Below are 13920 nucleotides of genomic sequence, written 5' to 3'. Positions count from 1 at the left end.
AAGAAAGTAAATGGCTGCCGGGCGTGGTGGCGCACGCCTTTAATCCCAGCACTCGGGAGGCAGAGGCAGGCGGATCACTGTGAGTTCGAGGCCAGCCTGGTCTACAAAGTGAGTCCAGGACAGCCAAGGCTACACAGAGAGACTCTGTCTCGAAAAACCAAAAAAAAAAAAAAAAAAAGTAAATGGCTGAGGAGTGTGGTGAGTCATGCAAGTTATAAGGCTAAAGCAAGAGGATTGCAAGTTCAAGGCCAGCCTGCGCTACATAGGAAGACCCTGTCTCAAAAAAGAACAAGAATATTCCCTAAGTGTCTAGACCATATTGAAGACATCATGTTTATTAAGTAGAAAGTAGGCAGTTCTTTGTTGACTTTTAAGCCCAACAAGCCTTGTAGAGCAGGGGGTCGAGAAATCATATCCTCAGGCAAATGTGGCTCAGGACTTGCTCCTGTATGTCTTCACAGAACACAGCGTGTCCATTCCCGTAAGCACTATGGCTGTAGCTGTAGCTGCAGCTGTAGCTGTAGAAATCAGTGGTTACAACAGAGACCTTACAGCCACAATGCAAAATCATTGACAAGTTGACCCTGTTCAGAAAAGCTTTCCAACACCGATTTAGTCATGGACTCTTGGAATCCTCTTCCAGCTTTCGGAAGAGTAACTTGTCTGGGGGAAACTAGGTGGAATTTATGACAGAGGGCAGTGGGAGGAACCCTGACCCTGGGTCAGGCAGACCTACATTTTCTGGTTTTCCTTTTGAGAGTACTGCACAGCTGACTAACCCTGCGCTGACCCATCTCTGTCTCTCTGGCTGCCTCCCAGAGCTGTGAGAGTGGACAGCAATTGAGTGCCTGGTGGTGCCGGTCAAGTGCTCAGAAAGCCTAGCTAGGCTCCTGCCTCTTCACAAGAGGAATGGCACGCCTCGGGAAGTGGGCATTTGGTCAGAGTTTGGTTTTATAGTAGGTTATAACTATTTAACAAAAATAAGATTAAACCCAACACTCTGGCTTTGGGGTTTTAAGGAGTAAAGTAGGGCGCAGAGAAGCAGCTGCTGTCCTAAAGCTGCGGTTCTCAAGGCCGATCCTGTGCCCAGCCGGGATCCCCAGCCACTACTGTAAGCAGGCAGCGTGAGGCTGGCCTGTTCTCTCAATGGAGTGGGGCTGTGCGGATTCGTCTCCTAGGCTCTGGCTGTTCCCTCCCTATTGGCAAACCTGTGCGTCCTGAGTATGATCTGTTCCAGCTGCCGTCTCCTGAACTGCCACACGCCACAGCCTGGAACGCAGCTGCCCAAAGATTTTCACACTGACCAAAGGAAGAGTAGAATCATCATCATCATCATCTTCTTCTTCTTCTTCTTCCTCCTCCTCCTCCTCCTCCTCCTTCTTCTTCTCTCTCTCTCTCTCTCTCTCTCTCTCTCTCTCTCTCTTTCTCTTTCTCTTTCTCTCTCTCTGTAAAATAATATGTAGAGCAGGCTTAACACTCCAGGTGTTGCTTATGTGAACTGTCAGTTCGTTAGGCAGACTTTCCTTGAGTTCCCTTCCTCACCAGCCATTTCTCTCCAGATGCACCCCCAGCAAATGTCAGCCATACCTCCAGAGTCTTGTGTTTATATCATAGGAAAACCATAGGTTTGGGAACGCAGCAGTTGGAAGGCCATTCCTTTTTGTCTGAGTCTTCTGGCGTTCTAGCAAAATGAGATCCATGTGACTAAAGTAAACATGGCAATCAGTGGTCACAGACTGATTCAGCAAGAGCCCTGCATCCTGTTGCGTGGAGTTTCTTCTAGGATTTTTTTTTCCCCTCAAGTCTTTGTGATGGTGATTGTTTCTGTCTCGTTGTTTGCTGCTGGCAGACTAGTCAGCTTGGACTCTGCCTAGCACAGTGCTGGGGGTTGCAAGGCTGGGAAAGGCAGAGGCCTGGTCCCCAGGTGCTTCATCTTGTAGGCGGAGGCAGGAGCTGGGAGCGGAATGTGCAGGCTTGTGGTGGGAGTGAGAGGAAATGGGGACCACAGGAGAGAAGCAACATCCAGCGGCAGCATCCGAGAGACCGAAGGCACATAGGTCAGGACTCAGGTCTGCAGGAATTTGTGATGAGGAGGCTGTTTAGACAGGACTGCAGTGGATGCTGAAGTTAGCAAAGTCAGTTTGCCAAAATCGCCCGTCTCATTCACCACCTCAGGACGTCACAGAGGGCTCTGCACTCAGGCAAGGCTGACCTCAAGCTCATGCTGTGCTGGGAGGAAGCTCAGCCTAACCAGTAGAACAAGTACAGGGATTTCGTAGGCAGTGAGGACAGTGGGCAGTGGTCTCCCAGCTGTAGCGGATCCCAGGGCTGGTTCTGTGCTGAGGGAAGGAGTTTCCTTGACAAGATGGATGGAGTCCAGCGACTGGCCACATTGTTGTCCTGGGAGACAAAGCACTGAGGCCCCCTCAGTTGCCATATAAGGCTTAATAGTTAATAAATATGTTGCCAAGTTTCCTGTCATTTCCTTGGGTACCTTGTCTGTGTGGTTTGTACTGCACCCCGGCTTGGAGCCGGTTCAGCTAGCCCAGTATGCACTGCTTTCCTGAGGTGTCCACGCCCTCCTTCACTCTGACCTTCCTGCCGAGAATTCTCTTTGAACTGTTGTCTGCCCAAAAAGCACAGCCTTTCTAAGAGTGAGCTCCAGTATCTGGCCTCCTTTAAAAGTTGAAGTAGAGTTCCTGTCTTCCTTTGGGTTTCTGTTGCTGTGGTAAAACACCATGACCAAAAGCAACTCAGGAGGAAAGGGCTTCCAACTCTTAGGTCTCACGCCATCACTGAGGGAAGGCAGGGCAGGAACCGCATTCAAGTTGACAAGAAACTAGCTGGAACAAATTCTAGTACACAGTTCGCCTCTTAAAAAGGCCAAGTTAATAGAATGTACATAGACAAAGGCCACATGGCCACCAAGACTGTCTCATTCCAAGGCATCCTAGAAAGAAGCCCATACCTCTCAGTGACCACACACACACACACACACACACACACACACACACACACACACACACACACCTACCTCTCAGCAGCCACATACACACCCCCACCTCAGGGGCCATCCCCCCCTACCCTGTTCTCTGACAGCCATTAGTCGACTTCCTGCTCTATAGATTCCCTATCCTGCTGGGCTTCCGTCACTTCACCGCATTTTCAAGGCTCTTTCACAGTATGCATGAGTCAGTGCTGCATATTCCTGTTTTTTCTGTGTTTTTGTGAATTTTGTTTCTTTGTTTTTGTTTTCAGACAGGATCTTTTTTTAAAAAAAAAAAAAATTTATGTATACAGTGCTTTGCCTGCATGTACATCTGCAGGCCAGAAGAGGGCATCAAATCACATCACAGATGGTTGTGAGCCACCATGTGGTTGCTGGGAATTGAACTCATGACCTCTGGAAGAGCAGTCAGTGGTCTTAACTGCTGAGCCATCTCTCCAGCCCCTTCAGACAGGGTCTTACTATGAAGCCCTAGCTGGCCTAGAACTCACTATGTAGACCAGGCTATCCTCAAACCCACAAGAGATCCACCTCCCTCTGCCTCCCAAGTACTAAGATTAAAGATGTACATCTCCGCCCCTGGACGTGTTCCATTTTAAAGCAATGCCAGAGTTTGAACCCAGGACCTTGTAGATCTAAGCATGTGCTACACCATTAAACTACCCACCCTGCTTCTGGTCCATTCCTTTTAGTGGCTGAGTGATAGTCCATTGTTTACTCTTCAGAGTTATTTCCAGCCGGTGTGAGCAATGGTGTGAACATCTGTGTGAGTGTGTGTCTCAGTTCTGTACAGTACACCCCTAGGAGAGGAGCCGCTGAATCTCATGGTAACTTCCATGTTTCAGTTCCAGGCATGGCTTTCCATACCTGCCATTTGACATTCCCACCAGCACACTTACAAGCATGTAATCTTTCCATGTCTGCACCAATACTTACTTTGCATTTATTAAAATTGTGGCCATCCCCAGAAATGTGAGAAGTGTCTATCTCCTTGTGGCCTCACCTCATTTCCCTGAGATAAAGTGACAATAGGTATCTTTTGGGGTGCTTGTTGGCAATCTGCATGCCCCCTTACAAGAAGCGTTGCCTGGACCCTTGCCGTTCATTGTAAACTCGGCCTTTCTTTTGATTGTTGAGCTGTCAAGGTCATCATCATCTCCTCCTCCTCTTTATTTTTGATGTTTTGTTTTCTTTTGTTTTTTTAGACAAAGTCTTGATATGTAGCTCAGGCTGTTCTCAACCTTTCTGTCCCATATCCTCAGTCTCTCAAGTCACGAAAGTTCTTTTAGAGGCTGTAGAGCTCTGGGTTGTTCTCTCTCCCATGCTGCGGATGGACTTCATTTCCTGCACAATGCCTTCTTAAATTGCTATGGTCTAACTTACCATCTTTGTTCTTATTCTTGTGCTCTCGGTGTCATAAAAGGTTAGATTACCTAGTGACAAATCAAATACTTGGTGTTTTTTCAGAGAGTTTAATAAAAGGCTTGGCTCTTACATTTAACATTTAAGTCTTTAATCCCCTTAGAGTTTATTTATTTATTTATTTATTTTTAAGATTTATTTATTTATTTTATCTGTGAATGCTCCACCTGCATGTACACCTGCAGGCCAGAAGAGGGCATCAGATTACAGTATAGATGGTTGTGAGCCACCATGTGGTTGCTGGGAATTGAACTCAGGACCTCTTAGAAGAGCAGATAGTGCTCTTAACCCCTGAGCCATCTCTCCAGCCCTAGAGTTAATTTTGTATATGGTCTGAGGTGTGGATCACTGCATCCTTTGCGTGTGGACACACGGCTTTCCCACCCCCTTATTGGATGGGCTGGAAGGGTGGCTTGGTGGTTAAAAGCACTTACTGCTCCTGCAGAGGACCTGGGTTTGGTTTGTAGCACGCTACCAGGGACGCGCAGCCACCTGGAACTCTAGTTCCTGGGCACCAAGCACACATACGGTACACAGACGTACATGCAAGAGACCATGCATACAGATTAAGTAACTGCATCTTTAAAAAAACAAGTGAGAAGAAAGGGGGAAGAGAAAGGCAGAGGGACAGTGAGGAAAGGGGAGTGTGGAGAGAGGAGCAAGCAGTTCAGCACAGTGCAGGCATTCTCTCAGAAGCCTGTCCTTGGGCCACTGCTGGCCTGTATGGGTTCTGAGCATGCTGCAGCCATCTCTACAGTCAGCTGCGGCAGGTCCTCCAGCTGTGTTCTCTCTTGACATTGCTTTAGTTGTTCTGAGTCCCTTACCATGTCACCGTTTCTTATCTCAGCCAGAGTACTTGTTTTTCTCCCTTAAGGTACTCCAGTGTCTGCACTGCCTCTCAATTACACACTTAGTTTTCCATTTCCATCTTCCTCTTAGTCTTTGAACGGCTTGAGGTCTGTGTCTTGTCTCTTGTCGGATGCCATGGCGTAGGGCAGGCCTTGCTTTATAACAGTGATCTTGAAGGCAAAGAAGCTAGGAAGAAGAAAGAGGAAGGAAGGAAGGAAGGAAGGAAGGAAGGAAGGAAGGAAGGAAGGAAGGAAGACCAAAGGATGATGGAGACATGAGGATGCTACTGATCAGACTGAGCTGCGTGGTGCAGTAGACTATACATCTTTGTAGAGGTGACAAGTCACAAGCCCCTGGTCTCTCCAGCTGAGAATGTGGCCTGAGTTCTTCGCCCATGCTTAAATAGCTGGGCCTCCTCAGTGTGAGTGGCTGAGAACATTCAAAATTAGGAGCACACTTGCACCCTGTTGGCGTGTGCAGGAGCTCTGTTTCTGGGTAGGTGAGAAAGTGCAGAGCAGCCAGGCCAGCAAAAACCATAAGATGGGCACGCCTGTAATCCCAGCACTGCAAAGGCTAAGCCAGGCATCGAGTTCCAGGACAGCTGGCCTATCTAATGAGACTCTCAAAGATACATAGGTGGGTGGGGGGATGGATGGATGGATGAGTGGATGGTGGGTGGGTGGATGGGTGATGGATGGGTGGAGTAACTTACTCAGAAGCTGCAGTGAGCATGTGCCTGATCTGCTGTATCGCTAGTCATTAGCTCACCAGGTATTCAGACTCACCTTTTAGATCAGTATCCAGCTTTTCACAGTGATGATTATCCTACAGGGCAAGAGGTGTGTCAAGCAGCCAAACTGAGTATTCCAGTCTGCCTTGTACACTCTCCTGAAAAGGGAGGAACTGGCCCGGCCTGCTCTTCATCTGTTTGGTTGTCATATTAACGCCCAAAGCATGCGGCTATTCAGGGCAGCATCATTTCCAGAAGCCACCAAGCTCCCTTTTCCACTCACGGACATGGTGCATTTTTCTTTCTCATAAAAAAATGTGAATCAAAGCGAATCTCTGGTTCTAGCGAAAAGGTTGTTTGGGGAGTCTGGCTGGAAACATGAGGAGTTTTGTCTTTTAGAAATAAATTCCACAGATTCTTAGGAATCAGTATGTCCAATTATGGTCTTTTATTTTTTAAGTAATTTATTCAGATTACATCTCATTTGTTATCCCCTCACTTGTATCTTCCCATTCCCCCTCCCTCCCTCTTTCATCCTATTCCCCTCCCCTAGGTCTGTAACAGAAGGGGACCTTGTCCCCCACTATAAGATCACGGCCTATCAGGTCTCCAACTCATAGCCTGCTTACTCTTCCTCTGAGTGTCACCAGGTCTCCCCACCAAAGGAAAATGGTCAATTAGGGGGCACCAGAGTTCATGTCTGAGTCAGTCCCTACTCTCCACACAATTGTGGAGAATGTGGTGTCCATTGGCTAGCTCTGGATAGGGGTTCTAGGTTTACTGCATGCCTTGACCTTGGTTGGTACGGTAGTTTGAGCTGAGAATAAATCTGCTTCCTTAGAAGGATGCCCTTACTACTTTTTTCTTGTTTGTTTTTTAAGAATTGATCACTGGGTTGAAGGAATCTGAGTTTTTATCCCAGGTCAGATACACAGCTTTTCCTGTTAATGGTAATTAGAAAACAAAAACAAAAACCAGGACAAAAATAAAATAAATTCAATTCCCTTCTAGTCTAACATGTAATTTCTCTTAGGTTTGAGGATTGTAAACATGTACTGGTTTAGGAAACTGCATTACCATCCCCCAAAGACATTTTGAGGCAGCTAGCACAAGTCTCAGATCTGCTCCCATTCTCCTCACTAAAGTGTATACTGTGAGCCAGGCATGGGTGGCACAAGGGGCAGCCACCTAACCCCAGCACGTGGGAAGCAAAGCCAGAGATCGCTGTGAGTTCAACGCCAGCCTGGTCTACAGAGCAAGTTCCAGGGCAGCCAGGGCTACACAGAGAAGCCCTCTCTGGAAAGTTAAAACTAAAAATGTATATGGTGTCAGCAGGCCCACAAAGCACCACCTCTAGAACCCTCTAAGCTCACTTTCCACATGTGATCAAGATACATCTTTCTTTTTCATGAAAAATATTTTTATCTTATTATGATAAAGGAAAATAGCCCTATTTTTATTAGAAAAATACACATTTGTTTGCGTCTTTTGAGACAGGGTTTCGCTATAAAGTGCTGGTTATCCTGGAACTCACTGTGTAAACCAGGCTGGCTTCCAGCTCATAGAAATCCACTTGCCTGTGCCTACCCAGAATTGGGATTAAAGATGTGCACCACCATACCTGGCACTTACTTTTATTTGTTTTGGTTGTGTGTGTCTGTGTGCACACGTGAGTCCACTACACACGGAGGCAATAGGCATTGGATATCTTTGGAACTGGGGTCCCAGGCAGTTGTGAGCTGCCCAGCCTGAGTGCTGGGAACAGAACGTGGGTCCTCAGGAATGAAGAGCCTCTTAGCTGCTGAGCTACTCCAGCCCCCAGGTATTTAAAAGAAAACAGTAAGAAGACCTGCAGTTTCAATAAACAGATTTTTTTTTCACTTTTCCTTTTTATGCTATGTTTAAAATTGTTTAAAATGTTTCAAATAAATAAATAGCAAGATGGCCCAGCAGCTAAAGGTACTTACTGCCAAACCTGAGGGCTAAAGTTCGACTCTAGAAAATGAGAATTAACTACTGCAAGTTGACCTCTGACCTCTACACATATGCAGTGACATACTCAAACACTCGTACATACACAATAAAGAAACAAATAGGTGATGTCATGTACCTTTAATCCCAGCACTTGGGAGGCAGGATCTCTGTGAGTTCTAGGCCAGCTTGATCTACGTATCAAGTTCCAAACCAGCAAGGGCTACACAGTGAGACCCTGTCTCAACCCTGTAAAAAGACTGAGGATGCAGCTGAGAGGTGGAGTGATTGCCTGGCATGCGTGAGACCCTGAGTTCTAGTGCGAGTACCACTCACCAAAAAACATGACAGGTTCTATGAAGCCACCCTCGCAGCCCAGTCTAGGTGGCGGCACCACTTGGGAGGTGTGTGCCAGTACTTAGGAGATGGGAGCAGAAGGCTCGGAGGCTCGGGAGTGCATGGTCATCCTCAGCACCACAGAGAGTTTAGGCCAGCCTGATGTATGCGGCACCACTTGGGAGATGTGTGCCAGTACTTAGGAGATGGGAGCAGAAGGCTCGGGAATGTGTGGTCATCCTCAGCACCACAGAGAGTTTAGGCCAGCCTGATCTACGTGAGCCGTTGCCTTAAAAAAAAAAAAAAGACGAAAATAAAACTCCCCACTGATGGGATATATGCACACATCCATGCGTTTGTCCTTAAAGCCTCTTCACTTTGCTCTCTGTCCTAGATCCTCTTGTCTTCCCCTGGGAGTTGTCTCTGAGCAGAGTTGCAATGAGTCATCAGTTCTTCCTCCTCTGCACACCCTCACCTCTCCCCAGTCATCTGCGCGTCTGAACCCTCGCCCAGAGGTTGATTTTCCTGGGCCTGAGTCCCCAGCTACCCTCAGGTATACTGAGGATTAGTCTTTTAAGGAGCAACATGATATCAGATGGAAAGATCGTGGGCCTTGGGGTGGGGCAATGCTGAGTGGTTAGGCCTCACTAGACAGGTCATCCCTGTCCTGAAGCTTGTCTTCCCCACTTGGGAAGCACAGTGACACCATCACAAGCAGTGAATTCATGTGACAGTGTGGATTGGTCACGGTGCTGAGGACATAGTGATTACGAACAGTCCTCCCTCTGTGATTCCTGACCAAGGCTTTGCTCCCATGCTGTGCATGCAGAAGGCGCCCATTAATAATGCAGAGGCTTGTAGGAGTGAGTGACCCAGACACAAGTGCCCATTGCATGCATAAAGTCCAGGGCTTGATGCCCCTGGCTCAGAAGCCCAAACCACAGCCCTAGACCCCAGCTGCTAGAGTCCAAACATCTGGGGCTGTGCTCCACATCTGTCTAGCTTGGGCCCGGGGGATTCAGGTTTTCAGCTGCCAGGAAGCCTCTCTCGGAGCTTCATGCAGAAGAGGAAAGGTGAGGTCTGCAGTGAGCTCTCTGAGGGCCGCGGGGCTGCAGCGGGCCCTCTGTGGCAATGTGAGCATCTCCCAGACTGCCATAGGAAGTGGCAGCATGGGCCACACGCCTTGGATAGCAAGAGCAGAAGTCCACACACAGGCTGGGCTCCACAGTGTCTCCTCCAGTTAAACGTGACTTCTGGGCACTTCTGTCATTACTTGCTTCATCTTCTTGCTTGCTCTTTCTGTCAACACGGCATCTGATGTACAAGTTTTTGTGAACTATTTCTTGTTGTTTATATAGTACAAATGGTATTCAACTCCAGTCCACCCCACACCCCAACAAAGAGCACAAAAGGAAAACTCTAGCTATAAAGGGGCAACTTTTAAATGCCAAACGCCAGAATTTACCTGGAAGTGCTAGTCTTATTTTTTGCTGTGCCCATTCTAGTCCAAACCTTTTGTGCTCTTTGCTGAGAGATTTGCCTGATCACTGCGTACACCTGCCAGCTCCTCCCAGGGACAGCGGGCTTGCCTTGAACCAGCCCAGTGACGTGGAGGGCTTCCTTGTTCCGTCTTTTCTCTTTCTAACAAGAGTTCAGCAAGCACGCCCATGTAGAACCTGGCTTCCATAGGCCTGCCTGTCCCCACTGGGTTACTTGAGTTTCCTGTTCTGTAAGATTGTCAGAACTAAATGGTATCACACACAACTAGTAAGCGAAATGACACAGGCAAACCCATGGGAAAGCACACATCCAGGAAAGGTCACCTTTACACACATGTGCATGGCAAGACACACATCCATGGGAGGTCACCTTTACACACATGTACATGGGATGACATACATCCATGGGAGGTCACCTTTACACACATGTACATGGGATGACATACATCCATGGGAGGCCACCTTTATACACATGTACATGGGATGACATACATCCATGGGAGGTCACCTTTATACACATGTACATGGGATGACATACATCCATGGGAGGTCACCTTTATACACATGTACATGGGATGACATACATCCATGGGAGGTCACCTTTATACACATGTACATGGGATGACATACATCCATGGGAGGTCACCTTTATACACATGTACATGGGATGACATACATCCATAGGAGGCCACCTTTACACACTGCCTTCTTTGTTTTTGTTTTGTTTTGGGGGCAGAGTCTTGACGTGTAAGCCTTGAATTTATGACAGTCCTCCCACATGTGTTACCCTACCCAGCTTTTTGACAATTTAAGTTGCAATCTAAGACCAGGCATGGCGGTCCAGGCCTTCAATCCCAGCACTTGGAAGACAGGCAGCTCTCTAAGTTCCAGGCCAGGCGGGGCTATGTGGTAAAACCTTGTCTCCAAAATAAATCTAAACCAACAACAGCCTGAGCCCATAATCATCGGGGCAGCTGAGGACACCAGCCAACTGGAGTGGTGGCTGGACACAAGCACTGCTGACTGTATTTCATAGATTTTTAAAGTAATAGAAACAGGCTGGTGGCTAAGGCAGAAGAATTGCCCTGAGTTCAAAGCCAGCCTGGGCCATCTAGTGAGTAGCAGGCAGGCAGGGCCCTGTCTCTAAACACCAGAAAGCATGGGGCCGGGAAACAAGGACTGGGACTGAAGCTCAAAGGCAGAGCACAGAGGCCCTGGCTTCCAGTACCAACACCAGAAAGTAAAGTCAGGAGCTGGGGAGATAATTTAGTCAGGAAAGTGATGTCGTGTACCTGATCCCAAGCCCTCAAGTCACAAGCCAGGTGTGTGCACTGGGGACATTGAGACAGGCAGATCCTTGGCACTTGGCGGTCAGCCACCCTAACTAGTGAGAGACTCTGTTTAAAAACAGAGAAAATTCCTGAGAACCAGTATCCAGGGTTGACCTCTGGCCTCCACTTACACATTTACACACATGTGCGCACGCGCGCGCGCACACACACACACACACACACACACACACACACAGAAAACAATGTCAGTTTTCATTGTTTCCCAGTACTTTAAGTTACCTTCTTCATTAAGCTGACCTACGTTTAAAATCGTGAGTATTTGCTAACACTTTCTGCAGTTTTCCCATCCCTGGCTAAAATGTAAAGCAGGTGGGATCTTTTCACATACATGACACGTGTGAACATCGCTGCTGTCCATACAGCTATCTAGCAAGACCCTGAAGCAGCCACCCGGCCGCAATCTGCCTTGCATCACAGCTGCTTTATAACCGATGACAGAGCATGTCACCACCTCCCTCATGGCCATCTTTGTGAGTAAGGAGCTGTCATGTTTACGTAACTGTTTATAAACTGCATTGAGACCTTGAGCTATCCAGTGCTGCCAACTTGGAAGGCACCAGTTATTTGTATGTCGATTGGCGGTGGGGCACGAAGCCCTGCCTGGTTCTCCGTGTTTGCTCCTGCCCGGATCACTATGTTCCAAGCGTTTCTGCAGAGCTGGGGAGAGAAAGATGAAGGGTGGACCTAGCACCTGTCAGTTTGGGCCTCACCCTATGAGTTCACTGGGAACCCGTCAGGATGCTCATTGTTCGGAAGGATCAGATCTTTAAAGTGAGATGGAAGAAACGCCTCTCACGGTAGCTGATGATGAGGAAAACATTACACATAGCTAAAGCGCTCACTGGACAGGCAGCTCCTGTTGCAGCTTTAACTGTTTCTCCATTGTTTTTACTTTTTCCTAGTGAACATTTTTTTTTCTTTTACTTCTAAACAAGCCTGTAGTTCAGCTACTGGAGAGGCTGAGGTCGGAAGAGCTCAGGAGTCATGAGACCAGCCTGGGCAAGACAGTGTGGAGCTGCTCAATCAATCAGTGACCGCATCCACAAATAAAAGTTCCTTTCTTTCTTTTGGTTTTTTTGAGACAGGGTTTCTCTGTGTAGCCTTGGCTGCCCTGGACTTGCTTTATAGACCAGGCTGGCTTCAAACTCACAGTGATCCACCTGCCTCTGTCATATTTAACAGCATCAAAGTATAGGGTTTTGTGATTTTAATCACCTTAATTGTCATTGTTTCATAGAACTATTAATTCTGGGTTTCGTGCTTAGTTATGATACCAAGAAGTTGGCCCATAAACCAATTGTTCTTGAGTCCTTTAGCAAGCATTTTGAGAGCCTAATCCCAAGTGCTGGGATTAAAAGAGTATGCCACCACGCCCAGCTCAAATTTCCTTTTTCTTTCTTGCTGGTTTAAGAGTTTTTAAAAAATGTATTTATTTTGTATGTATGCATGCATGTATGTATGTATGTATAAACACATGTGCCATGGTACATGTGAAGTCAGAGAACAACTTACGATGTTCGGTTTTCTCCTTCCACTATGTGGGCCTCGGTTGTCAAACTCAGGGCATCCAGCTTGGCAGGCAGCAAGTGTTGTGAGTTGCTGAGCCATCTTGCTGACCCAGAGTTTCCCTTGTCTGTCTGGAGCCTGTGTTGGTTTACACGGGTTTTATTAGTTTATTTTATTAGAGACGGAATGCTGCTTCTATGGTCCAGGCTGGCCTCAAGCTTACAAACCCCCTTCAGCCTACAAACGCTGGGATCGCAGGCGTGCACCACCATGCCCAGCTTCAAAACCTGATTTGAAACTTTGCAAGAGGCTCTTTGAGCATCTGTGAAATGAAGGTGTGGGGCTAGCGAGCTGGCTCAGTGGTTAGGAGAACGTGTTGCTTTTGCAGAGGACCCGGGTTTGGTTCTATAAAAATAAGTGTTTTCTTCCCAGAGACTTCAAGGCCTTAGGGCTGCCAAATGCCCTCCCAATGAGCCTCAGGGCTGTGCTTGGCTGTGAGAGGCCAGCTCAGCAGGGCTCCTCCAAGACAGAGTCAGGAGAGAGCGCCTGCCAGGTGACACAGGCTGGGAGCCCCCAGCCCTCCTGTGTACCCCCAAAAGACAGAGTCACCACAATGCTAATTCTTCCTGCCTTTCAGAGAACTCCCCTGCTGCCTCTTGAGTGGACAAGCTTGAGCTCCATTTTATGTTTGTTAGGGTTTTTGTTTTGTTTTGTTTTGTTGTTGTTGTTTTATTATGTTTTGTTTGAGACAGAGACTTTCTATGTAGCCCAGGTAGTTTCTATAGGAACTGGCTATACAGGCCAGACTTGTCTCCAGTTCATAGAGATCCCCTTGCTTCTGCCTCCTGAGTGCTGAGATTAAAAACGTGTGTACTAGCACACCATGCCTCATTTCTTGTTCTTAACCAGGCAAAGATCACATGAGCCCTGATGAGAAAATCCAGTGTGCTTGTGTGGTGGGGGTGGGGTGGGGGTGTAGTTAGGTATAGTGGCTCATCCCTCTCATCCTAGCACTTAGGAGGCTGAGACAGGAAGATTGCTATAAGTTTAAGGCCAGCCTGGGCTACATAGTAAGCTTTAGGCCAGCCTGGACTACAAAGTAAGACCTTGCCTCAAGAAACCGATAAATAAGCCAGGTGTGGTGTCGTACGCCTTTAATCCCAGCACTCAGGAGGCAGAGGCAGGTGGATCGCTGGGAGTTCGAGGCCAGCCTGGTCTACAAAGCAAGTCCAGGACAGCCAAGTCTAC

At 47.7% G+C, this 13920-nt stretch overlaps 1 protein-coding gene across 1 annotated transcript in view; it reads left to right on the top strand.

Moving 5' to 3' along the window:
- Nucleotides 1-13920, top strand: part of VPS53 (VPS53 subunit of GARP complex) — a 137599-nt gene that overhangs the window by 104065 nt on the left and 19614 nt on the right. The gene's annotated exons all lie outside the window — the stretch shown is intronic.

This window comes from Acomys minous (assembly GCF_964271855.1).
Source record: "Acomys minous genome assembly, chromosome: 12".
Taxonomy (NCBI): Eukaryota; Metazoa; Chordata; class Mammalia; order Rodentia; family Muridae; genus Acomys; species Acomys minous.
Note: the sequence above shows the minus strand (reverse complement) of the source record. Positions and strands in the feature narration are given on the sequence as shown.